This window comes from Sapajus apella, unplaced genomic scaffold (assembly GCF_009761245.1).
Source record: "Sapajus apella isolate SASKATOON/1434 unplaced genomic scaffold, GSC_monkey_1.0 scaffold5, whole genome shotgun sequence".
Classification (NCBI taxonomy): domain Eukaryota; kingdom Metazoa; phylum Chordata; class Mammalia; order Primates; family Cebidae; genus Sapajus; species Sapajus apella.
Window position 1 is genome coordinate 49,242,933 of NW_022436945.1, and position 23,959 is coordinate 49,266,891.

Sequence of the window (23,959 nt, forward strand, 5' to 3'; positions counted from 1 at the left end):
ATGCTTCTTTCTGCATCTATTGAGATGATTAAAAATAATTTGTTAACTATTACAGAGGTATCCAGTACACATGCTAAATTTAATGAGCACACCTCAATCTTTAACCAAAACGATAATCACACCACAATCAATGGCTTTTTGTTAGCAAACAGGATGATTCTTTCTTTGATAAATATTTGTTTGGATTTTAGGACTTTAATGTATTTCTCCTTCTTTTTCAGTAACTGTATTATTCTCTATAATCTCTTTAGCTAAATATTCCTTCTTTCCCAGGTGTGTGAGAGTCTGGGTGACCCAAGACTTTGTAATTGGATTAATCCATTTACAAATAGTACCTAGGAGGTCTCACTCAGCTTCACAAGTTTAAACACAACTTTAGTTCTTGCCTCCCAAGTTCGTATCTACTTCTAGATATCACCCCCATCTTCGTTATTATGTATTCAGTTGCTTAAACAAGAGCTCCACCTTATTTAATAAGCAAATGGCATAATATATCCACAGATTAACTTCTCATATTTCGTCCCAAACTTTCTCTGGTTGTTGCCTTTTGATTTTCGGTAAATTAAAAGTCCATTTTAAAATTTTCTCAGGATAACAACAAAAAGCCAATGAATAAAAAAGGAAAGCGGCAAGAATAACAGAAAGAAAAAAAGTTGGATTCATCTTCAACCTACCTAATTTTGATTTTTCTATATACAATTCAATTTTGTTAACTTTACCTTAAAATATTATCAATCTCTGAAAAGTTATACCTACCATCAACATCTGTCACAGAGATTGTTGGAATTGCTTTCAAAAATCTATATGTGGCTTCTCATCTTTTCTCTAACTAAGTTATCAATTTCAACAAAGAGATATTTTAATACAAAGTTTTACTTAAGCTGGATGAGTAATTCCTGAAAATATCATGTAGAACATGGTGGCTATAGTTAAAAACAGTGAATATACTTGGAATTTCCTAAGAGTAGACCTCAAATGTTCTCACCATACACGCAGAAAGAGGTAACTGTGTGAGGTGGTGGACATGTCAATTAGTTTCATTGTAGTCACCAGTTCAAAATACATACATTTATAAAAACATGATGTTGTACACCTTAAATATATATATTCCTGTCTGTCATTTTTTGGTTAAATATACCTGAATAAGGCCAAGGAAAAATAAAAAAAGAATAAGTTAGTTCGGGGAACCCTTTGTTCAAAACTCATATTAATTTCTAATTTTACTCCAAATAAAATTTAAAGTTATTATAATCACTGACGAAGCCCTGTACTAGCTGGCCCCTATTTTCATTTGATTCACCTCTGACTACATTTTTCTCGATCACACCTCTTAACTGAACTGGCCTCTTTCTAATTCTTGAACACTTGCCTGCATCAATGCCCTTGAATTGGCTATTCATATTGACTGAATTATTCCTTTCCATATTGCTTCAAATAGTGAGACCCTTTCTAAACAATGACCCTTTTAAAATAATAAAGTATCCACTTCCCAAATCAGTAAATCATATCTCCCTTCTTTAATATCTTTCTAATAGATAATATCAAGGTGCCAACAAACATGTAAAGGATTAAATGCAAGATAACGACAAAGAAAGAAAATGCAGCTAATGAAAGCAAATGGTAACAAGTAAACAAAAATTTGCTAAGACTTTAAGGAAGTTCCATTGCCACTACAGCCACCTGTCTGAATTAAAATCATTTATGAATCTTTGAGACAGATGAGTTTGGGCTTGCTGGATTTTAATGTAGAAACTGTGATAAGCAACATACATGTATCCCAAGTTGGAAATATCCCTAAATCCCTACTTCAGATGTTACCAAATGGAAAATAACAGCCACTCTGAAGGTAGAAGTAGGAGTGATGCTGTGCAATAAGCAAGAAGCAGTATCAGTGCCAGTCAAAGAATATTCCCCACTCTCAGGATAGGAGACCTCAAAATATATGTTAAGAAGAATTTTACCATTATTATAAATTCATGTTTGTTTTGTGTCTTCAATTCTTTGTTCTGAAATTTGCTTTTATTGCAGTTATTTTGCCCATGCTTATTTACTAATACTGGCTATTTCAGTATTGTTAATTCATATTTTAAGTCCTTAGATCTATAACCAAGGGAACCACGATTTGAAATAATTTTTGGTGTATTCGCACGAGTTAAAGACAATTAGAAAAGGAAACAAACAAACAAATATTATTCATGTATAGATCATGACCCACAGATACAAGGCTCAATGTTCAAAATGGACAGGACTTTGATCTGTCTCTCTGAAAACAGTATATGTGTATTTTGCATTAGAAAAGAATAATTAATTAAATATTTGATGACTAGAGTGGTAGATTACAATAGTAGTTTTAACTATTAAAAATGTGATTCTATTTTTTCTTAGAAAAAGTAATATTTTACATTTTGATCAAATTTAAACATAGACATAGTAGCATAAATCAATGACATATGAATTGAATTAATATATGCCACTCCTAGGTAGAAGCTTTAATATTAAATACCTAAGCAGAAATATCAATACTGTCTTCCCCTTGATGTGGTGATTGCTGAAACAAATATTAAATGATTTCCTAATGATTACCTCAGTGGCTTGGATGAGTAGCACTCCTCAGAAGAGCCAAGCTGAATATCTAGCTATGACTAGAAATAAACTGCTATTGCATTAAGCCACTGGCATTTTCAATTGGTTAGCAGTGTCAATATACCCTCTACTATTTTGACTGATACACTAATATGTTATGGTATATACTCATTTATTTTATTTGCTGTCTAAGCCTAAGAAGATCTATTTCATGAAGTAATTGATATTTATTTATAAATTTGGGAGAAGGTCCATTAAATTGCTTCTATTTGAACAGTAAAAATAAATAGATCTTTACTAAAGGAGTTCAATCAAGCTTGATAGTTGCATGAATAAATGAATAAAACAAAGAAATAAATATATACTCGCATTCCTAATATTGCAAAATATCTATGTTAGTCATATGAAGCTGAGAATATAAAAGTGTTTGAAAATGATAAAACTATATGTTGAAAAACAATATAAATATAGATTTTGTACTTAAATTGCCCACGTTTACTTTAAGCATATGATTTAACATAGGCTATCCAACTTTGTGTTTGCTAGTTTTATTTTTCAAAATAAAATAAATTTGGATTTTTTTTGGCAAACAATAATCAAGTAACATAAGTACATTCACTTAATTCATTTCTTAAGGCTTATAATATCATTCATTTTCTCTGAGGGACAGAGTGGTTTTTATTAATGGAGCAACATCTGTTCTTTCAGAAGTAAATGAGTTCCCTGAAGGACAATTAATAAAAAATATTGCCAATAAACACAGCTGGTAAATTGTTAATAAAAACACAACAAATTAAGGGGAAAAACTGTGGATTCGATAAGTATGAAGAGAGAAAAATACATAATTAAATAATTTCATTATGAATTCAGTTAAACTGGAGTTTTAAATTCTTAACATACATGTAATTTATTTTTCACTAATAGCACTTTGATTATTGAAACCAGAAATATTCAGCATCATTATGTAATTGCACAATGTAAATTATTGGATTCTATAAACTAAATATAGATGGAGTGTAAAACTGCTAGAGATATTTCATGGCGCATGAGGTAGCATAGAGAATGATTAGCCAACCAAACAAAAAACGCTTAGCAAACTTACCTCTCTGTTTACTTATTTGCTCTCTGTCCATTCATATGAACAGTTGTAAACATTGGAAGAAAAATTAATTTTACTATATTATGTTTGAAAGGTTTTAACTATTTTACTAAAATATTAGAGCCAATTTGTTAGTCAACTAAAGAAAGTAAAACAATTATGAAAGTGCTGGAGGAAAATTATTTGCAACACTATGTGGAAAGAACTTGATACACTTTATCAAGAGTAGAAAGAACTGAGGCCAGTTGTTTTACTAAACTTGAAATTTTACTTTGAACATCATTAAAGAAACTTTACAGTGGTGTTTCTTAACCTCAGCACTTTTAACATTTAGACCAGATAATTATTTGTGGGCCAAAGAGGGCATCACTTGCACACTGTGAAATGCTCCCTGAAAGCGTTAGGTGAGGGAGGTCAGTGCAAAATCATCCGTAGTTTGAATCACTGTTTTAAAGTGGAAAATTTTTTGATATATGTACTCATACAATTTCGAGATTCCAATTTTCAAGGACATACATATAAGGAGGAAATGCCACCTTTCAACCTGTGTTTTCACTCGTAATATGTCTTTAATGCTACTGCTTCTTAGAAATCTAAAAATTTCACACTAGAGTAAATTTCTTCTCTTGTGCTCCCACGTTAAATTGTTTCGTTTTGTGCGGCAATTCATTCTAACTCTCACATTTAGTTATTTACATAGTAAACTTTTAAAGGGTAAGTATTTTATTATGTTCATCTGCTTTTAAAGTTTTTTTTTATGATTATCTGCTTTTTGTTATGTTCATCTGCGTAACAGCAGAACTTATCACAGTGTCTGGATATAATGAGTGATATACATACTTGCTGCACTGAAAAATCATAGAAATTTATAAAAATAGAACATCATATTTTCTCTTTTATCCCATTGATAAGTTCACTGATGGTCAGATGAGTAATTTTTCTGATTATGTATACCGGGTTGCCAAAACAACAATATATAGGGCAATGTCTCTACTTGCCTTTCAAAACAAATTTCTTACTTGATTCCTTTGTCGTTTTCTGTCTTCCACATTCAAAGAATCTTCTGTTTGTTTCCTAAGCGTATATGAAATTCATCTATCCGTTCTTCCTAATTATCAAAGACAGTTCTCTAATCCACAGTATTACCCTCTCCCACCCAGATTACTGTAGGCACATCTTGGTGGGAGTTCTTGCCTCCAAATTTTCTTTGCTCCTTGTTGCATCTAATTGGGCATTGACTTGATTGAAATCCTCTATGGGCTTTCATCGACTGCAGGATAAATTGAAAACTCTTTCATGTAACTTATAATGAACCAATTTATTTGTCTATACAGTTCACATTTGCCATTTCCCATCTTACATCCTATGTTTGATTTTTTAAATCCTATTTTTGTGTCTTCAGGATTACTTATAACCAATACCTTTCCCCTGAACTACCTACACCCTTTCTGACCCCTGCTTCTTCTAGACAACTTCTGTCCGCCTCATGTCCTCAACTTAGACATCAGTTTCTGAAGAAAGCTTTCCTTGACAGACTACTACCAGGACAGCTGGCGTTGCTGTTTCATGTTTTATAACACTTGACACACTGTGAGATGTATTGTCCGTCAATCTCCTTGCGCTATAAACTCAGAGGGCAGAGTCTATGTCTTTTTTTATATAGTCTCCCGGCACTGCTCAATTTTTTTTGACTTCTAAATGAATAACATTTACTGATCGCAATAAACAATCACTTGCCATTTGTCACACACTAGGCTAAGTGCTTTTCATTCATTTTCTCACAAAGAAATTAATGTTTAAAAGCATGAGTAATTTTCCCAAGACCAACAAGTAGTAAGTGGGAAAGACTAAATATAAACAAAACCTGGTCCAACCTTCACGCATCTTACCACTATAACAGTTCTGATATAAGGGTAGACCCAGGAAGGAATTTATTTTCACTCGAATAAAATGCTTTTGAAGTTGTTTTTCCCTGAGAAGAGATTTAATTTCCTCTAAATAATACTTTTATAAACCTTCCAATTTTATCATTTTACCACTCTATTCAATAAATGCAATCAAGTGATACTGATTTTTTTGTCTTCCATTTTTGACATGTAATTTTTACCAAATGTGAACTATATTTCCTTCCACTTCTGTGAATATAGCACTAAAAATAATTTTGTACTTTTATTACATCCCCTGAATCAATATCTTCTTGAAATATTTTTCTAGTACCACTCTTGCTGGTTCAAATCACAAATTTATAAAAGGCAAATCAAATTATTGACTTCTTACCATTTTCTGTATAAAGTGACATCATTAAATTCTCTAAATACAGATAAAATTAGAACACATACCAATGATTCTCTCATGTTATTAGCATTTTATTTTTAGACTCTATATGCGTGTATGCATATATGTATGTGTATATATGTGCGTGTGTGTGTGTATTTCTTCAGCAAATCTGAAAACAGCCCAATTTCTTCATAGAAAATGTATTTAGTTTTTTTCTATACACAAAGAAATGGACCCTCCAAGTATTAAAATTGGAAACTTACATTTGCCTTATCTGAATTCTTTCACAGAAAACCAACTTTCAGGCAAGAAGCTGAAAATTACTAGATCATCCCATCCAGACAGTGAAGTGCCAGAACTCTCATTCCTTATGATTGCTTTCTTATCTCTGCCTAATTCCTATTTTTCTTCATTTAGTTATATTTCTTCCCAGCTATATAAACCTTCCATTTTAGTTGGGAGAGAACATTTTGTCATTTATCTCCATTTCTCTTCAGCTTCAGCACCTGAATAAAGACTTCTTCCATGGCAATATTGTTTGTCTCAATGATTCGTCTTCTGTGGGGTGAGCAAGGAGCCCAGACTGATCCACTGGCATTTTGGTAACAGATCTGTTTCTTTAGATTGTCTCTTTAGCCAAAAGTTTTGAAATTTGCTTTTAAAATTCTCAGTTACAAATATTCCTGCCCTCATCATCCTCTTTCTTGACGAAAGTACTCACGTGGTCGCTTTCTCAAAAGTTCTAAACACAAGCATGTCCCAAACAATTAGCCTTTTTAGTCAGAAGTTACCCAGATTGACCATATCACTTGGAATATATGACTTCTTGAATTCCCAAGTCTTCCTTATATCATTTTGTGTGTCTTTCAATTTTAAGTACCAAAGAACAAGATAGAAACTAGGATCACATTGGCATTTTTATATTAATACTTCAAGTGGTTTTTATGTATGTCTTCTATCATATAACTTTATGCATAGAAATAGAATAACTATTGCTCTCATGTTTCTATGATTTTAGAATTTTCTCCAAATTTGATGGTGTCTTCATAGGGCTTTTTGCATTTATGCATTTACCGTGTCATTTGTCATTAAAGATATTTCTTTTTTTCACTAATCTAGAAAATTAATGTACATATCAACATATAATCCAGTAAAGCAATATAAGCTTATTTCAGCAATTAAAAATAAATATATGAATTCCTCCTTTTTGGTATAATAATAATACATAAAAATTATTATAGTAAAACCATAATTATGATTTCAATATTGTTATGCCAGTAAAATGGACTTTTAATTAATAAAAAGTTAAAAATGTGTAAAATCACTCATTCTAGGTTTACTTTAGTCATTGACAAAAATTGTTTGCAGAAAAATATATCTATCATATTTTTGGAGCAAGAAGGACTCTCATTTATTACTAGTGGAAATGCAACATGATACAGGCACTTTGGAAGATAGTTTAGCAGTTTATTTTGTATATTTATTTTGTTTATATTATTTTCCTGTACATGAATAACTTCTTTAGTGGTGATTTCTAACATTTTGGTACACCCATCACCTGAGCAGTATACACTGTACCCCATGTGTAGTCTTTTTTTCCCTCACCCCACTCCCACCTTTTCCCCTGAGCCTCCAAAGTTCATTGTATTATTCTTATGCCTTTGCATCCTCATAGCTTAGCTTCCACCTGTATATGATGAGAACATACAATGTTTGGTTTCTAATCCTGAGTTACTTCAGTTAGAATAATGGTCTCCAATTTTATCCAGGTTGCTGCAAATGCCATTATTTTTTTCCTTTTTATGGCTGAGTAGTATTTCATTGCATATATATACAAAAATGTAAATATATGCAATAAATGTTATATATATATGTGTGTGTGTGTATATACATATATATATATATATATATATTTTTTTTCTTTCTTTAACTACTCATTGATTGATGGTGATTTGGGCTGGTTCCATAATTTTGCAATTGAAAATTTTGCTGCTATCAACATGTGTGTGAAAGTATCTCTTTCATATAATGACTTATTTTCCTCTGAGTAGTTACACAGGAGAGAGATTACTGGGTCAAATGATAGATCTACTTTTACTTCTTTAGGAATCTCCACAGTGTTTTTCAATGTGGTTCTACTAGTTTACATCCCCACCAACAGTACAAAAGTGTTTTCTTTTTACCACATTCACACCAGCATCTATTATTCTTATTATTTATTTATTTATTTTTAGATTTTTCTTGCCCTTGAGTGTCACAGTGGTGGCACTCTATACTTTTATTATTTTTTATATGTATATTTTATTGCACTTTAGGTTCTGGGATACATGTGCAGAACATGCAGGATTATTGCATAGATACATACATGGCAATGTGGTTTGCTGCCTCCATCTCCCCATTACCCATATCTGGCATTTCTCCCTGTGTTATCATTTTTTATTATGGCCATTCTTGCAGGTGTAAGGCGGTATTGCATTGTAGTTTTGATTTGCATTTCCCTGATCATTAGTGATGTTGAGAACTTTTTGCATGTTTGTTGGCGATTTGTATATCTTCTTTTGAGAATTTTCTATTTATGTAATTAGCCCACATTTTAGATGAGTTTTTTTTTCTTGCTAATTTGTTTGAGTTCCTTGTAGATTCTCAATATTAGTCTTCTGTCAGAAGTATAGATTGCAAAGATTTTCTCCCACTCTGTGGGTTGTCTGTTTGCTGATTATTTGTTTTGCTGTAAAGAAGCTTTTTAGTTTAATTAAGTCTCATCTATTTATCTTTGCTTTTGTTCCATTTGTTTTTGGGTCTTGGTCATGAAGTACTTGTCTAAGCCAATGTCTAGAAGGGGTTTTCCAATGTAATCTTCTAGAATGTTTATGGTTTCAGGTATTATATTTAATTCTTTGATGCATCTTGAGGTGATTTTTGTATAAAGTGAGAGATGGGGATCCAGTTTTCATTATTCTACTTGTGACTAGCCAATTAGCATGATTTGTTGAATAAGGTATCCTTTTCCCACTTTATATTTTGTTTGCTTTGTCAAAGATCAGTTGGCTCTAAGTATTTGGCTTTATTACTGAGTTTTCTTTTCTATTCTATTCTGAATATTCTATTCTATATTTCCTTGGTCTATGTGCATCCTCTTAGTTTTCCTGGTATGTACATGTGGTAGTTCTTGGAGCAAAAGTTCATGATGTGATCCTCTACATGCTACTCTGTCCATCCAAGTGAAAGCTGCAAGTTAGTCCTGACTTCTATCTGCCATTTTGACCTCTCTGTCTTTAAAAATATTTCTAAGTATTTCCCTTCATTATCTGAAATTCCATTATCACATTTTCTTCATCACATTTCTTTATTTCCATTCATATTCTTATATATATGATGAGGAACAAAATATGTGTCACATGCTCATCTCCCTAGTATTTTATTATTTTAATTCTGTTTGTCATAATCCAGCAAAAACAAAATCTTATTTTTAGACAATTAATGTGCAACTAACAGTTCACATGTACTCCTTGTATTTAATGAAATAATAATTGGTAGCTGTGAGAAAAGACAATACATTTAACCTGAAATATTTCAGCATTCTGCAATAAAATTCTAGGAATTGTAGTACTATTACAGGTTTCTTGTGACTACATAAGTCATTCCTGGAGACTTCAGTTTATCAATCACAAGGATTTTTGCTAAAATTAGTAAAAGACAGTTTTAAAAGGCTTAAATTAAGAATGTATTTGTTATTTCACATGACAAGGGATCTGGAGATTGGGTGATTCCAGAAATGGTTTCCACCATATGGAAAGCAGCAGACAACCTCAAGATGCTTTCTTTGGTATATAGAATTACACCCAGTATTTATTAATTGTAGACACTGATAGCTGCTCTAATAGATTGCACATTCCTAGACAGTTTCATCCAAAGATAGCAGGGGGTATTATCATTGCATGTTTTGTGTTTTTTTTAAAAGCAACTTACTAAAATTATTCTTAGGACTCTAGGAAAAATTTAGGTAGATGCTCATTCTTAAGCTGAAAGAGATGCTTCGCTTTCTGTATTAAGAGGAGACAGGGACTGTGAGTGAGAAAGACACGAGTTTAGCTGTTCAGTAGGCAAACAGTAGCATTATTTTTTATAGTCCCTTTATAATTTCTTTGAAACATACTCTAGAAAGGTAGCACATGTCCCAAAAGAAAATGATTGCCACATATATATGTCATTAATAGAGAGTTACCATTATTATTGTAAGCATTATTTTGCCTGCAATGTTGTATGTGGGTTTTGGCTGAAATCTTAATTTCTTTTCTTTCAGTTTTTCTTAAACTTGTGTGCGATCTTAGTATACTTTATGTTATTTATTAAATGTATTACTTGAAGAAAAATGTGCTAGTAAGTATTAACAGAAAATTTCACACACCATTTGAGATAATTGGTTCTGCTGTTGAATCTAATCTGTTTACTCTTGAATGTCAATTTAATATGTATATTTCAGGGAAGCAATGATATAGTTGGTAAATATATCAGAATGCACTCTATAATATAATTCCACAGGCTGTGTTTACTATTCAATACTGATCAAGATTTTGGAATTCATCTTAACCTGTGTTTCTGGTTGCCTTGCACAATGACTTTCAAACCTCTGTGTGCTAGATTCTTCTACTTGTACTTCACTTCACTTCCCTCTTTCCTTCCTTCCTTCCTTCCTTCCTTCCTTCCTTCTTTCCTTCCTCCCTTCCTCCCTCCCTCCCTCCCTCCTTCCCTCTCTCCCTCCTTCCTTCCTTCCTTCCATCCTTCCTTCCTTTCTTCCTATCTTCCTTCCATATTCCAACTGTCCTCCCCCATATCTCATAGGCTTAAAAATAAAATATGTCATTTTCCAAACATCTTTGGAACAAAGAAACAGCTTTTCTGTAGGTTCCTTTAATGAAAAATACTTATATTATTTTGGAAGGTAGAATAACAACAACAACAACAAACAAACAAAAAAAAAAACACAGAGAGAGAGAGACACCAAGCTAAAATTTTGATGTGAACGAGTGTTTGAAGCAAGCCAGCCTTAGATTACACTATTCCATTACAAGATTCAAAAGCATAGGTTTGCTATGGCAGAAACAATAAGGTAATGGAATGTGGCAGCTGTTTCTTTTTACATTCTTATTTTCATGGATTTAGGAGCTACAGGTGTCACTATTTTACAGGGATATATTATGCAGCGGTGAAGTCTGGGCTCCCAGTACAGCCATTGCTTAAATAATGTACAGCGTATCACTAAGTACTTTCTCATCCCTCCCCCACCTATGTTTCCAAGTTTCCAATACGTATTATTCCACACTCCACGTCCACTTGTACACATTATTTAATTCCCATTTATAAGTGACAACATGTAGCATTTGACTGTATGTTTTTAAGCTATTACAGTTAAGATGATGGCCTCCAGTTCCATCCATTTTGCTTCAAAATTTATGATTTCATTCTTTTTCATGGCTGAGTAGTATTTCATTGTATATAAAGATCTATTTTAAGTTCTTCACGAAATCTTCACGTTGTTTTTCATGAAGGTTGCACTAATTTATATTCCTACCAACAGTGGGTGGTGGTTGTATTTCCTCCACATCCTGACCAATATGTTATTTCTTAAAGTTTTAATAATAACGGTTCTAATTAGTATAACATAGTATCTCATTATAGTTTTAATTAGCATCTCTCTGATGATTAGTGACGTTGAACAACTTTTTCATATACTTGTTGAACATTTGTGTGTCTCCTTTTGCCTACTTTTTAATGGGGTTATTTTGTTGTTGTTTGATTTTTTTGTAGATTCCAGATATTTGTTCTTTGTCAGATGCATAGCTCGAAAATATTTTCTCCCATTCTGCATGTTGCCTGTTTGCTTTCTTATTTAATTTTGCTGCACATAATCCTTTTTTTTTTTAAGTCCCATTTGTCTATTTTTGTTTTTGTTGTGTTTGCTTGTGTGATCTTAGTCATTAATTCTTTGCCTAGACCAATGCCCAGAAAGGATTTCCCTGGGATTTTTTTTCAATAATTTTTGTAGTCTCAGTTTTTACACTTAAGTCTTTAATGCATTTTGTTTTAATTTTTATATGTGGTAAGAGATAAGGGACCAGTTTCATTTTTCTACACATAGAAATCCAATTTTCCAAGCATCCTTTATTGACTAGGATGTCCTTTTTCAGTGTATGTTTTTGTCAACTTTGTCAAAGGTCAGTTGACTCCAGGTATCTGGTTTTATTTCTGGGTTCTTTATTCATTTTATTTGATTTATGTGTCTGTTTTTATACCAGGAATATGATGTTTTGCTTATTAGAGCCTTGTAGTATATTTAGAAGTTAGGAAATGTGATGCCTCTGGATTTGTTCTTTTTGGTTAGGATTGCTTTGGCTACTGAGGCTTTTTGTTGTTGTTGTTATAAATTTCTTACTTCTAGATTGGAAAACTAGTGTGGTTATTTTGATGTAAAAATCTGGTTATTTTCTTCGAACCCTTGTTTCTGTTCATCTAGACATTTTTGATAATTTTGTATTTATTTTATTATGTTAAATCCCACTTTTTATACAACTACATTTTTTCTGTTTTATATCCTGGACTTTAACTACAAAATTAAAAACGTTTCATCCTTAAAGCCAATAATAAAGTTTCTGAAAATATACCTTAGAGAATGAAAAAATTTTCCAATTCTTAATGTAGTCATAAATAAAATTAAATAAATTTGATCTTAAGCCTTCTGTATCACAAGTCATCTTACTACCTCCTTTAGCAGATACAAGCTTACATTAAGTACAGAAATGAAGCATAATAAAAATAGGGCTCCAGAACAAAATGATGACAATAAAGGAATACTTCTATAGACTAAAATTATAAGAATTGCTTTAGGAAAAGATCAAAGATATTTTAAAAATGCAAATATAAGCTAGAGAGAAGTAAGACTTAACTGACTATTTAGAGAAACCACAGAAAATTTAGATAGTAATATATATTATTTAAAAAATACAAATAAAGGATAATAAATATTTACTGATATTTGGAGCTGAAACTATTCAATATCCATACATCTGGGCTATGGTCAAAATGCTTCAAGATAAAAAGTGGGTTGGAGAAAATTTACAGAGAACTCTGAAAATATATTACGAAACCTCATTCTTAACAATTACAATGATTATAAATTTTGTTTCAAATATATATTTTCTATTTGTTGTAGGATGCATTGTTCCTTCTTCTGTTAACTGAATCTGAGTTTATATTGTGGAAACCATCCATTCTTCTTCCCAGCTCATGTGAGTGAAATATAGCAAGTGCACTGCATATAAGACCAGACAGGTGACTAGAATTTTATGAGAACTTATTAAAATTTCTTAGCCATGCGCACACAGTGGAAGATTTTCTCAGGACACAAAACAATAAAATTCTTGGAGTTGTTCCAGTGATTTGTGAATTTTACACGTTACATTTAAGTTAAGGTTGGTGGTTTGAACATGCTGAGGAATCAATGCTGAAATGAACAATAACCCATTATGGAAAAAAAAAATAACTACTTAATTCTAACTTGGTGTGAAATAATTTCAGTTTCTGTATAGTCTTTGCTGTACATAAATTTGTGTTAAGTTTGTTTCAGTAGGTGATTTGTTTCTTATAATAAAAAATTCTTGACTAATCAATTCGGTTTTAAATGATTATGAATAACAGGGAGAGCTATTTATTTATTTATTTATTTAGAGACGGAGTCTTGCTCTGTCACCCTGGCTGGAGTGCAATGGTGTGCTCTCAGCTCACCATAACCTCCTCCCCCCGGTTCAAGCAATTCTCATGCTTCATCCTTCCAAGTAGAGAAGAGGTTTTACCATATTGGTCAGGCTGGTCTCAAACCTCTGGCCTCGTGATCTGCCCGTGTCAGCTTCCCAAAGTGCTAGGATTACAGGCATGAGCCACCACGCCTGGCTAGGGAGAGCTTTATATTTTGAATATAATTGAACACATGAGTGAGTGTTGCATACAAATTGAAACAAGGGTAGAGATAGAAAAAAAAGTTCTTATCAACAAGTTCATGTCAGGTAGTTTTCACATACTCACGAGAAGGATACCATCACCCATTTGCTATTAAGGCTCAGAAAAAGTATGCAGAAATAAAGTTGAAACTTTTGTTTTCCAGATTTCAAATACCACATGATTTTAACATGGACATTTATTATGACTAAATCGCCTTGGTAATTCTACACAAAGTCTGAGAAAATTTGATTTCTTCAAAGTTGGTTAGAATACGGTTTCTCACTTGATGTCTTCCATTAAGGAAAAATAATATTCTTCATTAATGTTGAGTATCAATTTCTATCACAAAATAACAGGTTTCCAATAATGTAATGGTTGTAAATCCATTAGCAGGTTAACATTATACATATGTTATATAATGATCATTCTAGCTATAATTTGCATAATTATTAACATTATAGTATAAGTAGTCAAATAGCATATAATTTAAACTAACTCTGAGATTCTTACTTTTCATTCTAAAAGTTTATATGTAAAAGGCTAAAATTTTATTTTCTTTATTATTTTCTTTAGAGTAATTTTACTTCTCTGCTCACCTCTCTTGTCATAATGCGTAGAAAATGATTCAGCTCCTAGAAAAATATAATTTAAAGTTGTACAGATATGTTCCTAGTAAGCCAACAGCAGTGGATATCTTGATGTTTCAGACAAGTTTCTTGATCTGGGGTAGTACTCATTTTAAATGTAAATCATACTACAAAATATGTATCAAAAAATGAAATATTGTTGATCAAAATAAGAACACCCTGTATAATAAAATGCACAAGCCTAAAGAAATGCATTTGGGTCATGTTCTTAAGATGTTCTAAAGAAAGATAAATTATTAGTTCTTACAGTAAAGCGAAAAGGAAATGACAGTAAATCTCATTCTTAAATCATCTACCTCAAGCTATAGATTAAATGACTGTGTAGAATAATTTGAGGTATGTTAAAATATTTGAAAAATAAAAATGTCAGATTAACAAAAGTCTGTTAACAGGTGATTTCTTGGAGAAAATCCTGAAATGAATTTTTGGAAATATATCTTAATGTAATATTTTCCTTTTTCAGTAGCAAATAAATAAACTGGTTCTGTTGTAATTAATAAAATTATAGTATGCAATGCAAAAATAACACACTAAGCTAAATGATAGTTCCTATATTATTTAAAGCCCAAAGTCTTTCAGATTTCTCTCCAGGACATATGAATACTTATTGATGTGAATAATTAAAACAATCTTGGAAATGTGCAAAATTCAAAGACTTACATTGCTTGACTTCAGTTCTTACTACAAAAATAACTAAAGATATCAATACCTTGTGATATTCAAAATGGATGGAAAATATATCAAGAAGGCAAAACAAATCCCAAATACCTACCAACAATGAAGAAATAACTGTGGATAAGCCATACTGAGTAAAATAATCCAAACAATGTATACTATGTGATTTATTTATATAAATTTTTTGAAAATAAAAACTAGTCTACAGTAAGAAAAGGTATGTAATTGTTTTAGTTATGGGGGAGGCAACAGGAGGTAATTACACAAGGAAACTTTCGGGGATGATGGTTACGTTTTTTATTTTAATTGTGATGGTTTCACAGTTACATGCATGTTAGTAAGTATCATGTTATACAATTTAACATATCCAGTTCTATTATAATTATGCTAATTAAAGCTATTAAATTTCAAAAATTATTAAATAATAATTGTATGTACTGCCTTAGAAATTACAATTTTTACCAAAAAAGGCACAAAGTGACTAGTGGGTCTAGTGTATGCCATATTACCCCAAATCTAGGCAATCCATAGTAAAGATAAATATCGAAAATGATTTTATTTTATTTCAGTTAGAACACCTATCATTAGGCCTATTTTTATAAAAAATTTAATGTGCAATACAGTGTAGTTAACTATCGAGAGAATGTTGGACAGCAGATTTCTAGAACTTATTCATCTTGCATAATTGAGACTTCATGTCAATTGATTAACAACTCGCTATTTCCCTTTCCCTCCAATATTTATTTATATTGCACATGTATTAACATGTTTTAAATATAGTTGTTTTAAATATATTTGTGTTTTGACTTTTATAAACTTGAATCAAAAGCGATTTACCCAGCCCCATCTCAGTATATGATATTCTGTGTTTGTCAACATATTTTCCTTTAACAATGAGTTTTATACTTTCTTGTGTTATTATGTTGCTGTTTGGAGTTCTTTTGTTTCAAATTGATGAAGTCTCTTTAGTATTTCTCTTGATTCATCTCTAATAGTGATAGTGTAACTTCTGATTCTTTAGGGAAAATTTTCATCTCCTTTATTTTATAAGAATAGCTGTGGCAGGTGTAGTATTCTTGGTTAGCAGGTTTTCATTTTATTTATTTCAGTACTTTGAATACATCGTACCACTTCCTTCTAGCCTGTGCAAAAAGAAAAAAAATATCTGCTGCTACCCTCTTTGAAACTACCTTGTATGTGATGAGTTGCTTTTCTCCTTATGCTTTCAAAACCTGTGTCTACATTTGACAATGTTAGTATAACGTACCTTGGCGTGAATTTATTTGGGCTTATTTGGGCTGAATGTTCATTTTCTTCCCCAGATCTGGGAAGTTTTCAACCATTATTACTTAAAAATATTTTCTGATTTCTCTCTCTCTCTTGGCCACTTCTATAACCCCTTAATGTGTTTATCTTAATATGTTTATTAGTTCACTTGATGGTGCCACATAAGTATTTTATGCACTCTTTTTTAGTCTTTTTTATTTATGCTTCTTTGACTAAATAATTTCCAGTTACCTATTTTTCAAGCTTGCCTTTCTCTCCTGCTTTGCAGATCTAGGCTTCTGTTGGACCCTTCAGTGATTTTTTTTTCTCGGTTATTATATTCTTCTTCAACTCCATGATTTCTGTTTGATGCTTTACAATATTTTCTCTATTTATATTTTCTGTTTATTTATGCATTGTTCTTCTTACCTCCGCAAACAAGTACTGTGTGATGTTTATTTTGAATTATCTGTCACGTAAGTCATAAAACTCTATTTCATTTTGGTCATTTCTTAAAGCTTTATCTTACTCCTTTGTTTAGAATATATTGTCCAATTTCTTCATTTTTCTTGAATCTCTGTGTTGATGCCTGCTCAACTGACAGAACATCCATCTCTTCCAGCCTTTATGAACTTGCTTTATGAAAAGACCCTTACTAATCAGCTCAGCCAAAAATTATGGGGGCCTCTTCATACTTTGTGCTTCAAACCACTTTTTCTGTTTTTAAAACCCCTGGGTCTAGTGTATGCCAAGTCACCTCAAAAAACACCATGAGCAAGACTGAAGCCTGTTCCCCAACAAGTCTTGAGATAATTGGTATTATTGGTTATTTTGTAAGGCTCTTTTCCTCCACATGGAGAAGCAGAGATCTCATTGTTTTTGGCCTATCAGGTTGTGCCAAGCAAGGTGAAAGGATTTCAGTGACTATTTACATGTTGTATCAACCACTGCCTCTGTTCTCACTAGACCCCAGTTGGCTAGATTATTTCAGGTCCTGTCTACACTACAAGACAAGCTAGACAGAATCCAATCATAAGGATAACCCTGGAAAAGTTGATATTTTGGACACCCAGTACATTTTTCCTTACACTGGGAGAAGCTGAAAGCTGGGGATTTATATTCACTTTCTCTTTAATTACCTTGGAGAGGAGTTATGGCTTCAGCCAACCCAAACCACAATCCCTGCTCTCACTTGTCCAGGTAAATATATTATGCTGAGTCCTGTCAGCATTCCAAGACAGACTATACAGAAGCTAGTATGTGTTTGCTCTGCAGAGTTAGTCCAGGTTTGCAAGGTAGGTCCTGAAGTGTTGGGTCATTGGACAAGTGGTACACCTTGTGTGTGCTGAGTCCTGTCAGCATTCCAAGACAGACTATATAGAAGCTAGTATATGTTTACTATACAGAAGCTAGTCCGTGTTTGCTAGGTAGGTCCTGGAAGTGTTGGGTCATTGGACAAGTGGTACACCTTCTTCTCTCTCTCAGGGAAGAGATAGAGCTGAAGATTTTCCACCTGATCATGTGGCATTATATTTAGGGAAAAGATTGTAGCAAACATAGTCTTAAAATTTCCTACTTCTTTCAATGTGGGTAGTTTTGCATTCACCCAGGGTGCAAGAGACTGTCAACTCATTTCTGGATGTCTCACAAAAGGAATTTTTGTATCCTTTTTTGTGTTGAATTACTGTGTTTATGGGAGGGAAGGAGTATATATGGATTCCTACTCTGCTACTGCGATTCTCTGACATCACTCTGTCAAATGTTATCATTAATAATTATTTTTTCATATACTTGTTGGCCATATGTATGTCCTTTTTTGAGAATTGTCTGTTCGTGTCCTTTGCCCACTTTTTAGTGGGGTTGTTTTATTCTTGTAAGTTTGTTTAAGTTCCTTATAGATGCTGGATATTAGACTCATAATGTACGTGGTTTGTAAAAATATTCTCCCTTTCTGTAAGCTGTGTTTTCTCTGTTCGTAGTTTCTTCTGCTGTGCAGAAGTTATTTAGTTTAATTAGATCTCACTTGTCACTTTTTGATTTTGTTGCAATTGCCTGTGGCATCTTTGTCATGAAATCTTTGCCTGTGCACACATTCTCAATGGTACTGCCTAGGTTGTCTTCCAGGATTTTTATCATGCTACACTAAAGTCTTTAATCCATCTTTAGTTAGTTTTCGTGTATAGTGTAAGAAAAGGGTTTACTTTCAGTTTTCTGCATATGACTAACCAGTTAACCCTGCACCACATACTGAATAGAGATTTTTTTTTTTTTTTTTTTTTTTTTTTTTTTTTTTTTTACCATTGCTTGTTTTGTCAGGTTTGTCGAAGGGCAACATCACTGAACGTTAGAGAAATGCAAATCAAAAACACAGTGAAATACCATCTAACACCAATCAGAATGGCTGTTATTAAAAGCCAAAATATAACAGACGCTGGCAACATTGCAGCGAAAAACGGAAAGAAACATTTTACACTGTTGGTGAGAATGTAAATTGTTCAACCATTGTGAAAGACAGTGTGGCAATTCCTTAAAGATCTAGAGACAAAAATATCATTTGATCCAGCAATCTCATTACTAGGTATATATCCAAAGAAATATAAATTTTTCCATTATAAAGATACATCCACACGTATGTTCATTGCAGCACTATTCACAATGGCAAAGACATAGAATCATCCTAAATGCTCATTAATAAGAGGCTGAAAAGAAAATGTGATACATATATGCAATGGAATACTATGCAGCCACAAAAATGAACAAGAACATGTCCTTTGCAGGGAAATTGAGGGAGGTGGAGGCCATTATCTTTAGCAAATTAACACAGGAATGGAAACCCAAATTCTGCCTATTCTCATTCATAAATGGGTGCTAAATGAAGAGAACACATGGACACATAAAGGGGACTAACACACACTGGGGTCTTTTGGAGAATGGTGGGTGGGAGGAGGGAGAGGATCAGGAAAAGCGACTAATGGATACTAGCATAATCCCCAGGTGATGAAATCATTTGTACAACAAACCCCCATGACACACATTTACCTATGTAACAAACCTGTACATCCTGCACATGTACCCCTAAACTTAAAAGTTTAAAAATTATTGTTATCATTATTATTGTTGTTGTTGTATTTTAGAGACAGAATCTTATTCAGTTCCTCAGGCTAACATGCAGTGGCATGATATAGCTAATTACAGCATTAAACTCCTGTAATCAAGTTATCCTCTTGGCTCAGACTCACAAGTAGCCAAGACTAAGGTACATACAACTACAGATGGCATCTTTTTTTGGGGGTTTGGGTAGAGAGACAGGGTCTTGCTATTTACCCAGGCTGGCCTTGAACTTTGACTTCAAGTAATTCTCCCTCTTGGCCTCTCAAAGTGCTGGGGTTATAGGCATGAGACATTATGCTCCATCCAAATACTATTTTTGAAGAAATCAATTGAAAGATGTGAAAGCTTAGCTACTACAGATATTGCCACCCATGGTTACATGTTTTAGCAAAACGAAATTATTCAAGTCATGAACATAAAGTTAAATTAAATGAAAAGTAATTTAAATCTAGAACATCTTACCAAAAATACAAAACATATAACTTTGCTTAATTGACAATACTTATTAATAAAGAATATAGCATTATTTGAGCTCAAAAACTGTACTAAGATCATGGACTTAATGAAATAGAACAGAATCTGATTGCATTTGCTACTACTACCTAGTAGTCAACTATGAAATCCATAATATTTAACAGATCTAGTGAAATATGAGACTCAGTCTTAAATAAAAATAATACAGTAAAAATACTACTTGGATATAATAAAATTCAGCTATGTTTTTTAACTGATTTAAGTAATTAACTGGCATTTAGCTAATCTTTAGCACTAAAAGTATGTAAAGTATGCATTTAAATATTATTGGAAAAGGGCATATGTTTTAAATATTATTGAATAATAGTTCATGTAAAAGAAATAGTCAGACTCACTTTTAACTAACTGGTATTTGAATGTCAGAATCATGAAGAAACTAAGTATTATGTAGTCTATACTTATAATTTTACAGAGGGGGAAAATGTAGTGCAGAAAATCCAGTTTATGATGGCTAAAACAAATCTGATACCTAAGTCTCATAAGAGCCAGTAAATCTGTTCTATCATTGCATATGACCTTTATAAGAATAATGTATTACTTTAGAAAATAAGAGTAAATAACTTTCCAATGTTTAAAGAGTCTCTTTAGCATTATTACAGCCATTTCTCATATTAATACTTCTCCTAATTCTAAATATATATGAAATTACAAATTGTATATCCCACTGAGCTGTTCAAAAGAAAGATATTCTCTAATTATAAGAAATGACTCATCTCAAAAATTGCTTTATTCTGCATAGAGTAATTATTTTTGGAAGGTACTTTGACAAGAGGTTTGATCAAGTACTTGTATAAACCCTATTACTAAATACCTGTTTTTCTATTCTATGACTATATTCTTTTTCGTATTTTTTTTAATCCTGTTTCTTCCATAAGTACTATATTTTTTGTTTTATTTAGTCATTTTTATTAATCTACCATATTTTAACACCTTAATTAATTTTTTAAATCTTTGAGCATATTTGATATACAAATCTACATTTATACAATGTATACAATCTGATGAATTTGGACATATATAGACATTCAAGATATCATATATATATATATATATATATATATATATTGCATTTTGGGGTACATGTGAATAACATGCAGGATTATTGCATAGGTACATATGCGGCAACGTGGTTTGCTGCCTTCCTCCCCATCACCCATATCTGGGATTTCTCCCCATCACCTATATATGGGATTTCTCCCCATCACCTATAACTGGCATTTCTCCTCATGTTATCCCTCCACAACTCCCCGCTTGTCACTGTCCCTCCCCTAGTTCCCCCCACAGACCTCAGTGTGTGATGCTCCCCTCCCTGTGTCCATGTGTTCTCACTGTTCAACATCTGCCTGTGAGTGAGAACATGTGGTGTTTGATTTTCTGTTCTTGTGTCAGTTTGCTGAAAATGATGGTTCACATAATCACCACAATCAAGGAAGTAGGCATATACAATACCTCCCAAAGTATACTTTTGTCTTATTTTATACATGTGTGTGCTAAGAACACTTACATTAGATTGACACTTAACCAGTGTTGAAGTGATCATGCTGTGTTATAAACTGTAGACACTGTGTTGTCAGACAGATCTCTATAACTCATCCAGAATAAATAAAACTTTATAACCTTTGAACAACAATGCCTCATCTTTCCTAGATTCCAGATCCTGGAAATCATTATTTTACTCTCTACTTCTATGAGTTCCACAATTAGAGACACTTCATATAATTGGAATCATGCAGAATTTGTCCTTCTATGACTGGCTTGTTTTCTTTAGTAAATTGCCCTCCAGATTGACCTCTGTTGTTGCAAAAGGCAGGATTCCCATCTTTTTAAAAAGTGAATGATGTTTAAAAAAATCATAAGTATCCAGAAACATTAAAATATATGTAAGCAATCATTTAATACAAATTTAATATTCATAATTAATGAGGCTTTTATATTATCAATGATTTTCTGGGATAAAAATGGCTGGAAATGCATATAAATATAGAACTGAAGGTAACTTCATTTTAAATAATTTTGATGAATATCAGAATATCTGCATTTATTTTGTGATTTAAAATTTATTATAATTACACAACTTTTTCACAGAATTCACAGATTTCTATGTATGTATGTAAATACACACATACATATATATAGTGTTGTTCTCATTTTTTCCATACATTTTTTTCTTGTTTGTTTCCACAATACAATACTGACTCCTGTTATAGAACATGAAAATTTTAGTGTTTAACAGTTAAAACTCTGATCATTATTTAAAATTTTGCCATTCCCTGACCTGGCATGCTTCAGGTCAGAAAGCCTGTAATGGGAGAATGAGTGCAAGAAATAGTCAATTTCTCTACCATACCATTCACTTTCCTTAAGCTTCTCCTTCTCCCTTCAAATTCCAGCTTACTAGAGCAGGGTAGGGTTGCAGTGCATAAGGATTATTAGGAAGGAAGCATAATATTTCATTTACAGGCACACACTCCTTGTGTGGAGATTTCTCCCCTAAGGAACTAACATATTACATAATACATACTTTAGTATTTGTTTATTGATGTTTTTCCACCTCAGTCTCATAATGTAAATAGTCTTATAATATATATACCATAAATATAATAAAATTATATTTATATACACATAATATAACAATATAAATATAATATCAACTAAGAGAGCAGTTCATGTTGTCAGTAGTGTTTACTATTTTATTATGAGTGCATAGGCAACTGCCTACTTATGCTAAATATCTCTTAATAAATGCCCATCCAATGGATAGGCGCATTTTTAATGTAGATGTAAAACTATATTAAAATGGAATTGTAATTTGTTATACATTGGCTCATAATCCTACACGTGCAATTTCCTTTTTGTATTTTATTTCTTATAGGTCAATGTCAGAATAACACAAAGTCATGTAGTGTTGAGTTTCCATGGATACAGACTATCTAAATAAAAAAGACATTATAGTTTTTATTACTTGTTTTGGCAAGATCAAAGACAGGATGTTCTTTAGACACTCACTGAGGACATATATATCCACCATAAAAATAAAGCCCAAATTTTGCTTAATATTTTAAAATACTTGCATTTATCAAATACTGAGAGTTACAAAGCTAAAAATTCAATTATGATTCATATATAAAGCATGCTTATATATTTCTGCAGAAGATTTTCCTTGGTTTGTTAATAGGATATGTAGAGAGAAATTTACTAATTGATTTAATGTTTTTTTCTCAAACTTTTAATAGTAGCCTTTATTTTGAGATTTTCTTAGCAATTGACAGTACCAACCAACTCATATTATTTTTAAATATTCAGTGTTTACTAGCGTAAGTTGTACATTTTCACTAAAATATGGAGTTGAATTAATAGTTTATTCTTCTCAATATGTATTTTACTGCTATGCTATGAAAGGCTATGCATTTTTCAAATGTATTTAAAACATGAAAAACAAGGCAGAAACAGCTCACACTGTATTCATGAGAGAATGCTATATTTCTAAGCGTTATCTCAAGCTATCTTTTTTAGAGATCACAGTATATTATAGTTTTACATATGAATAATGCATTTGCAATAGCAAACTTATCCCAAGAGTAATTCAACATGTCACTTAAAAAAATGTGAATTATTATCTTGTTTCCTGTTATTCCAATCCAGTCCTGATCCTTTATACAAAGCCAGAATTGTTCATTCATTTATTCACTAAATGCTTACTGAGTACTTGCTGGGTTAAATATTTGAATAAAATATATGTAGATGCTATTGTTTTGGATAGACACATAATATA